The following is an 8986-nucleotide window of genomic DNA, read 5'->3' on the forward strand; positions in this document are numbered from 1 at the left end:
CAATCAAGAAATTTCTTCATACTTAGTTGACAATCAGGCCAAAATGTCAAAGGGCCCAATTCGTAAACATCTTACTTGTTTAATTTAATTTTTTAATCTTTAGGAGCATTACATGTAAAATTCGGCCCAAAACAGTCCATATAAGTGCATGGCCGAATTTACCTTGTTATTTTATTAATTAGGTTTAATTTTTTATTAGTTACTTGTGAGATTAGGATTTGTTGGAGGCCTATATAAGCATTGGCCAGCCACCCTTTGTAAAATCATCTTATTATTATTTTTCTATCAAATTTCAGATTTGTTGAGTGCAAAATTTTCTTTGGGGTTTTCTCCAAGAATTCTCTCTTGAGTTTTCTTTAGAAGTTGTTTTAACAATCTTTTGATTGTGGGAGCCATCTTCAACCTTCTTCTTGCCATCGATATTCTTTGGAGGGGAGATTAGAGCCGTTTGAAGAGATTTGTGAAATCTTTCGGGATTTCAAGGATCTTTAGGACTTATCCTTTAATTCTTGCTGTTTTCGATTTCTTTCTTTACTTTTCTTTGCTTATACTTGTGCCGATTTCTCATCTAATATTTTGCTGTTCTTGTTTGTTTTCCAGCATTGATTATGATACGACCCGCCCCCGGGAACGGCTATTGTTTCAGCCTACAAGCGAGGCTCATAGTGTTTGCAAGCTGGACGTAGCTCAATTTTATTTTGTGGAGCTTCAATTAGCTTATTTCCAGCTCTTTACAACCTCAATGAGCTCGAACTAGCTCAATAAACTCATTTTAGTTTCTTTTAGTTTTGCATTTTTTTTTATTTTGCTGGAATAAATTTTAGTTAATTTAGTTTAAGCTAATTAACTAATTTAACTAGGTGTTAATTGTGCCTTTAAGTCATTTAATGTGTCTTATTATTTTCGGCATTAATAAGTTGAGTTAATTAATTTGTCTTGATCTAGTTAAATTAAAGATGTCTTGATTTTATTTAGTTTGTCTAAATTTATACATGCATTAAATCTGTCCAGCCGAATTTATGTGTCATGTTTATTAATATTCAAGTTGTCACAATGATAATTAGGATGTTCACATTATGTTTTTAATTAAGTTCATTTGTGTTATGTAGGTGCACCCGAATTTGAAGATACATTGGGCAGATTCATGCATGTAGATTCAATGAATGTGAAGGTGCATGTGCAGCTGGTTTAATGCATTAAAGTTGATTAATTTTAGTGTTTTTCAAGGCAACTATTCGGCCAAAAGTGTCCAAGTTGTTCATCCCTCCAAGCTTGGCCGATTACGCCACTCGTTGAAGATAAGTCAATTTGAGCTTTGGAGAATAAAGAGAGTGAATTTCTCACTAAAATTATGTTTCATTCAGAAATTTGGCAAAAAGTCCTTTTACAAGAAATTCAGCAACTATTTATAGCTTGAGTGACTAGTAGCCGAATAGACAAGTTCAAGACTTAATATCTAAGCAAACATTGAAATAAATTCGGCCAAAAGTGTCCAAGTTGTTCATCCCTCCAAGCTTGGCCGATTCTCTTCTCAAGGGAGCATAAAGGCTATTCACACCATGGCTGTTCGGTTCAGCCATGTTCACACCATGGGGACTCTTCAAAACCTTCCATTCACACCCCAAAAAGGCTGCTCAATTCCTCTTTTAATGCTGGTCGTTTTTCATCAAGAGTTGTCTAATGAATGAGTCAATTAAACTCATTAGGTGAACTTGGTTGCTACATGAATCTCCGAAATTCATTTGATCAATTTGGAAGCTTTAATTTTTGGTCACCATTCAGCCGAATCTACATTGGCCAATATACATGGATTTAAGCTGAATTTATTTCAATGTTTGCTTAGATATTAAGTCTTGAACTTGTCTATTCGGCTACTAGTCACTCAAGCTATAAATAGTTGCTGAATTTCTTGTAAAAGGACTTTTTGCCAAATTTCTGAATGAAATATAATTTTAGTGAGAAATTCACTCTCTTTATTCTCCAAAGCTCAAATTGACTTATCTTCAACGAGTGGCGTCAATCTGACTTTATTCGAACTTATCACCCATTGGTGTGGCGTTCTTCATACCGTAGGTTCCTATTTTGCTAAATAGAGGGTCTCGGTTTTTATCCTATTTCCATTTCTTTCTTTGAAACCTTAAGCCCGGGTCCTTATTTGATAATAAGGGTTCGATCTTGTTTCATCAAATTACCCAGCAAACAACAACCCATTAAACTCCTTTGTTCCTAAAGCCATCCAACTTCAAACACCAAGACTTGAATTTGATTCAATTCCGACACTACCTAATTTCGATCGGGAAAGATTACGACTCGTCTTTACATCCGAAACGAGCTCGTATCAGATTAAACTCAAGATCTCATCGTTTAAGTTGTTCTCCTATTGGCAACACCCATTCGAACCCAAAAATCCCCAATTCCTAGGGTTTGGCCGATTGGATTTCTTTCAATTTGGGAATCAATTGATTGCTGGAAATTGGGCATTCTTGGCCGAATCAATTCCTTGGCAGATTCGCATCTTTTCTTTCTTCTCAATTTCGTTTGATTCATCGATTCTATTTCTTTTCTTCTTGCTGCTCTTTTAATTGAATTTGGGAATTTTAAATTCAAATCTGATTCGGTTTAATCTTAATCTTTGTTTTTGATTTCAGATCTGTTCGTCTAGGATCTTTCGTAGGAGTTTCTCGTGACTTGGCAACTCGATCTTGGTCCGCGTGCAACCCCGTACCATTTGGTATCAGATTTTGGGCGTTTTGGGTGTTCTTGGTTGATTTCTAAACTGATCTCTATTTTTTTAAAGCATAAACAGCAGTTTTACCCAGAAAAATTTTTCAAAAAAATTTCATTTGAGTGGGTAAACATTTTCCGATTGATCTGAAATTTTACATACATGTTTTTGGCACTGTGATTGAATATAAAAAAATTATTCCCGCAAAAAAATCAGTAAAAAAAGTCAAAAAAATCAAAAAAGAAGAAATTCAATAAAAATTTAAAACAAGATTCAGCGGGTTGAATTTGGTGCCCAAAATTTCCAGATCAAAAATTCAATATATAAGGACACTCCAGATTTAATTTCGTGATTTTTTGAGATCAGGAACACCTCGAACGAAGTTGTCAAGTTACTCCGCAGTTTTTCGGGTTTTCTGTTTTCAGCAATTTTTATTGATTCTTAGCTGTAGGTTTTCATTTGTTTACCTTTATTCTTCCTTTACGTTATCTAACACCTTCTTGTTTCTTGTGTTAGTAGGATTTAAATGTGTGCACAACTTCTTCCTCGGTGCAACACGAATCAATTGGTGTCTCGTCAGTTTTTGGCATCCTAGTGCAAATTAGGATTCTTTGGTAGTTTGGTTCACACTCTCTAATATAACTTTTATTTTTGAGTGTTGAGTGTTTATTTTTGCAGCTTTTTTGGAAGATGTCTAAAGATGACCATAATGATACACTTATGGAAGTCCAACAACAGTTAGAAGGACACGCTGCTGCAATCACATAAATAAATGCTACCCTTCAAGCATTGAATACTACTTTGAATGAGGTACGTATGAATGAAGAACTTCAATATCGATATCCAATCAGGGAAGATAGGAATAACCAGCCCCATAGGCGCGGCCCTCGACGTGTCCCTAGAATGGATGATGATTTTCATGATCGTGGACAACCTTCTTTGGCAAAACCGAAATTCACAATTCCCCAATTTCGTGGTAAGAATGATCCTGATGCTTATTGTGAATGGGAATCTAAGATTGAACTCATGTTTCGGTATTATAAATGTCCGGATGATGAAAAGGTAGCGTTAGCAACACTGGAATTTTCTGATTATGCATTAAGTTGGTGGACTCAACTTGGGGTAAACCGCCATCGGAATTATGAAGGTGAGATTTCGACATGGGATGAGTTGAAACAGATTATGCGTAAAAGATTTATTCCACCTCACTACTATAGAGAAATTAAAACAAAGTTGAGAAGACTTATCCAAGGTAGTAGGACAGTGGATGAATATTTTAAAGAGATGGAGATGCTCATTCAAAGAGCTAATGTGGAGGAAGATGAAGAAACAACTATGGTTCGATTCATTGATGGTTTGAACAGGCCAATAGCTAATACATTGAGGCTACAAACTTACATTGATTTGGACGAAGCAGTTCACAAAGCCATTGAGATCGAGCAACAATTAAAGGAACAAAGGTTTGGGTCCTTCTCTACTTCACAATATTATCGAGGTAACAATTCCAATTCTGATTTTAAGAGTTCAAAACCACCTTTTGTTACTAACAAGTCTTCTTTGAGTAATGGAAGTAAACAATCAGATTGGAAAAAAGGGGCTCCTGCAAAAACGCAAACACCTTCTAAGCAGCCCAATTTAGGTGATTCGAGTGCGAAGAGGACTCGTGAGATTGAATGCTTTAAGTGCAAAGGGCGTGGTCATTATAGTAGAGAATGCCCTAACACGAGATTACTTCTTCTAAAAGATAACGGTGAGTACACTTCCGACTCTGATAATACAGATCCATATATGCCAGAACTTGTGGATGACAGTGATAATGGCGACGAGTTGGTCGAACCACCAAAGGAAGGGGACTTTACTAATTTTCAATGCCTTGTAGTTCGTCGAACTCTTAACATTCAGATGAAAGATGATGATAGCCAAAGGGCCAATATTTTCCATTCTCGGTGTTTTATTAAAGGTAACTTATGTTCACTCATTATTGATAGTGGTAGTTGCTCGAATGTAGTGAGTAGTTATTTGGTGGATTCTTTAAAGTTGCCTTGTACCAAACACCCTAAGCCATATCACCTTCAGTGGCTTAATGAATGTTTCGAAGTTAAAGTTACGAAACAGTCCTTGGTCACTATTAAACTCGGCAATTATGAGGATGACGTATGGTGTGATGTAGTCTCCATGCATGCGGCACACTTGCTCCTTGGACGACCTTGGCAATTTGATCGTAATGTTACACACCAAGGTAAACTTAATCGATACTCCCTTGTATTTAAAGGCAAGAAATTCACTTTTGCTCCTTTAAATCCTACTGATGTATATAAAGATCAATTGAGGATGATAAAATTTTGGGAGGGGGTAAGGGAGAAAGAGCAAGTACAAAAGACAGAGAGAAAAGAGGCTAATAGTAGTGGAAAAAGTCAAAATTTAAAATGCCCAAAGGTGAGTGAATCCTCTAGTGGTAAAATGAGCAGAAAAAATCTTTTGGCAACAAAAAAAGATGTGAAGAGAGCCCTACTTAATAAACAGCCTTGTATCCTTGTGAGGTTTAGGCAAAATTATTTATCTTTATCTAACATTAACGAAAATTTGCCTAGTGTGTTTCAATCTCTTTTGCAGGATTATGAGGATGTTTTTAGTGAGGCCCCTAAAGGTTTACCACCTTTACGAGGGATAGAACATCAAATTGACTTAGTACCCAGAGCTTCAATCCCAAATCGACCAGCCTATAGATGCAATCCCAAATCGATATACTTTAATCACTACATTGAATGCTAAAGTCTTAGGGTTTGAACATATTAAAGAGTTATATGATGATGGTACTGATTTCAGCCATATCTATAAGAATTGTGGACATACTGCTTTTGAAAAATTTTATCTTGTAGATGGCTTTCTTTTTTGTTTAAACAGGTTATGCATACCAAAGTGTTCCATGAGAGAATTGTTGATTCATGAAGCCCATAGTGGGGGACTAATGGGACATTTTGGAGTGGCCAAAACACTAGACATATTGCAAGAACACTTCCATTGGCCACATATAAAGAAGGATGTGGAAAAGGTATGTTCCAAGTGCATTACATGCAAACAAGCAAAATCTAAGGTAATGCCTCATGGCCTTTACACTCCTCTACCGATTCCTACTTCACCTTGGGTAGATTTATCCATGGATTTTATTTTAGGTTTGCCTCGAACAAAAAAAGGAAGAGATAGTATATTTGTTGTTGTTGACAGGTTTTCAAAGATGTCACATTTTATTCCTTGTCACAAAACAGATGATGCTACACATGTGGCAGACTTATTCTTTAAAGAAGTGGTAAGACTTCATGGCATCCCTAAAACAATTGTTTCTGATAGAGATGTCAAATTCCTTAGCCACTTTTGGAAGGTATTGTGGGGTAAGCTTGGTACTAAATTGCTTTATTCTACTACATGTCACCCCCAAACTGATGGTCAAACTGAAGTAGTTAATCGAATCTTAGGGACTCTATTACGAGCTGTTGTGGGAAAGAACATTAGAAATTGGGAAGAATGCCTACCATTCGTTGAATTTGCATATAATAGATCTATTCATTCTACAACTGGTTATTCCCCATTTAAACTTGTTTATGGTTTTAACCCACTAACAGTACTTGATCTTGCGCCATTACCTCTTGAACACGTTATGAATTTAGATGGCGAACTGATACGAGTCACAAAAGCCCAAATTCTTGAAGGCGAGGCCCAATAAGAAAATTCCCAGCCCAATCAAGAAATCCATCCATACTTAGTTAAAAATCAGGCCAAATTGTCAAAGTGGCCCAAGTTGTAAAGTTTTATTTTTATTTATTTATTTATTTATTTATTTACTTAGTTTAAATTTTTATGTCAATATTCAGTCCAAGAGTCCCAGATAAAATGACCTTTGACCAAATTTCCATATTAAAATAATTAGGAGTTTTTTTTATTTTAGTTTTCTAATTAGATTAGGACTAGTTATAAGGCCTATTTAAAGGCATGGCTATCCACCTTGTTAAACACTTATCATTATTATTAAAATTTCAGATTTGTTGAGAGCAGAATTTTCTTTGAGTTTTCTCCAAGATTTCTCTCTTGAGTTTTCTTTAGAAGTTGTTTTAACAATCTTGTGATTGTGGGAGCCATCTTCAACCTTCTTCTTGCCATTGATATTCTTTGGAGGGGAGATTAGAGCCGTTTGAAGGGAGTTGTGAGATCTTTCGAGATTTCAAGGCTTCTTAGGACTTATCTTTTAATTTCTTCTGTCAATTCTTTCTTTATTTCTACTTGTGCTGAATCATTATCTAATCTATTTTCTGTTCTTATTGTGTTTTCAGCCTTTTTCTATCTTAAAAAATCAGCCCAAAAATCCCCAATTTCTAGGGTTTTTCCATACTCTTTTTGGGTGAAATTAGATTGTCGAAATTTGGGGAAAACTATCTGGGTGTTCAATTGGGCAGAATTGCAATCTCTTCTAGGGTTTCAAGATTCCTTATTAACACTTATTTCTATTCTCTATTTGATTCTTTACTGTTTTGGGGATTTTATTTCAGATCTGAAAATTCAAAAATCTAATCTTTTAATTTTCTGTTTCGTTTCAGATCTAATTGTTTAGGGTTTTCGTAGGAGTTTCTCGTGACTTGGCAACTCGATCTTGGTCCGCGCGCAACCCCGTATCATTTGGTATCAGATTTTGGGCGTTTTGGGTGTTCTTGGTTGATTTCTAAACTGATCTCTATTTTTTTAAAGCACAAACAGCAGTTTTACCCAGAAAAATTGTTCAAAAAAAATTCATTTGAGTGGGTAAACATTGTCCGATTGATCTGAAATTTTACATACATGTTTTTGGCACTTTGATTGAATATAAAAAAATTATTCCCGCAAAAATCAGTCAAAAAAGTCAAAAAATCAAAAAAAGACGAAATTCAATAAAAATTTAATAAAAGGTGCAGAGGGTTGAATTTGGTGCCCAAAATTTCCAGATCAAAAATTCAATATATAAGGACACTCCAGATTTAATTTCGTGATTTTTGGAGATCGGGAACACCTCGAACGAAGTTGTCAAGTTACTCCGCAGTTTTTCGGGTTTTCTGTTTTCAGCAATTTTTATTGATTCTTAGCTGTAGGTTTTCATTTGTTTACCTTTATTCTTCCTTTACGTTATCTAACACCTTCTTGTTTCTTGTGTTAGTAGGATTTAAATGTGTGCACAACTTCTTCTTCGGTGCAACACGAATCAATTGGTGTCTCGTCAGTTTTTGGCATCCTAGTGCAAATTAGGATTCTTTGGTAGTTTGGTTCACACTCTCTAATTGGTTGATATAAACTCTGATAAAGAACTCACAAGATTGAATTCGACCTCATTGAGAATTTGATTTTTCTTTTTGAGTGATTAATGGTGAGGTTTGCTAACTTTTATTTTTGAGTGTTGAGTGTTTATTTTTTACAGGTTTTGAAGATGTCTAAAGGTGATAATAATGATGCACTTATGAAAGTCCAACAACAGTTAGACAGACATACTGCTGCAATCACACAAATAAATGCTACACTTCAAGCATTGAATACTACTTTGAATGAGGTACCAGTGAATCAAAAACATCAATATCGAGATCCAATTAAGGAAGATAGGGATAACCAGCTGATACGACCTCGGTTTAGTAGTTGAACCCGAGTCGTTTAGTTCCCGATCGTAAACGAAGAAGTATATTAGACAAGAAGAAGATAGAATATATTTGAGTTCAAAGAAGTAAAGTAAGTCCGTGCAAAGTTGGATATGGATTTGGTCTAAGTCGAAATGGTATGACTAGAATGGTCGAGTTCGGTTTAGGATTAATTAAGAAATGGTATTTGGTTTTGGTACGTTTTGGTATTTGGGAATTGGTACGAAATGGTAAGGGATTTGGTACGAAATGGTAATGGTTCAAAAAGGTCAAGAGTGAACCAACACTAAAGAAAAGTGTCGACCCGAAACTTATAGGACCAAATTGAGTTGGAAATGGTTGATAAGGACCTTGACCCGATACTTAGTAAAGTATGAACCAAAGGTATCAAAGGTGAACGCCACACTCGGGTTTAGGGAGTGATAAGTTCGAAAGAAAGACTCGGAAAGACGCCACTAGAAGCTAGATAAGTCTTACGGGTCCCGAACGAAATTTGAGAGAAAATGCCTCACAAATTTGGCAGCAATCCGTTACTTAAAAATGTCAAAAAGTTCTTTACAAAATGAAATTTCAGCTATTTATAATCAGCAACTAAGTTAGCCGGATAGTCACA

Source organism: Gossypium hirsutum, chromosome D10, assembly GCF_007990345.1.
Source record: "Gossypium hirsutum isolate 1008001.06 chromosome D10, Gossypium_hirsutum_v2.1, whole genome shotgun sequence".
Taxonomy (NCBI): domain Eukaryota; kingdom Viridiplantae; phylum Streptophyta; class Magnoliopsida; order Malvales; family Malvaceae; genus Gossypium; species Gossypium hirsutum.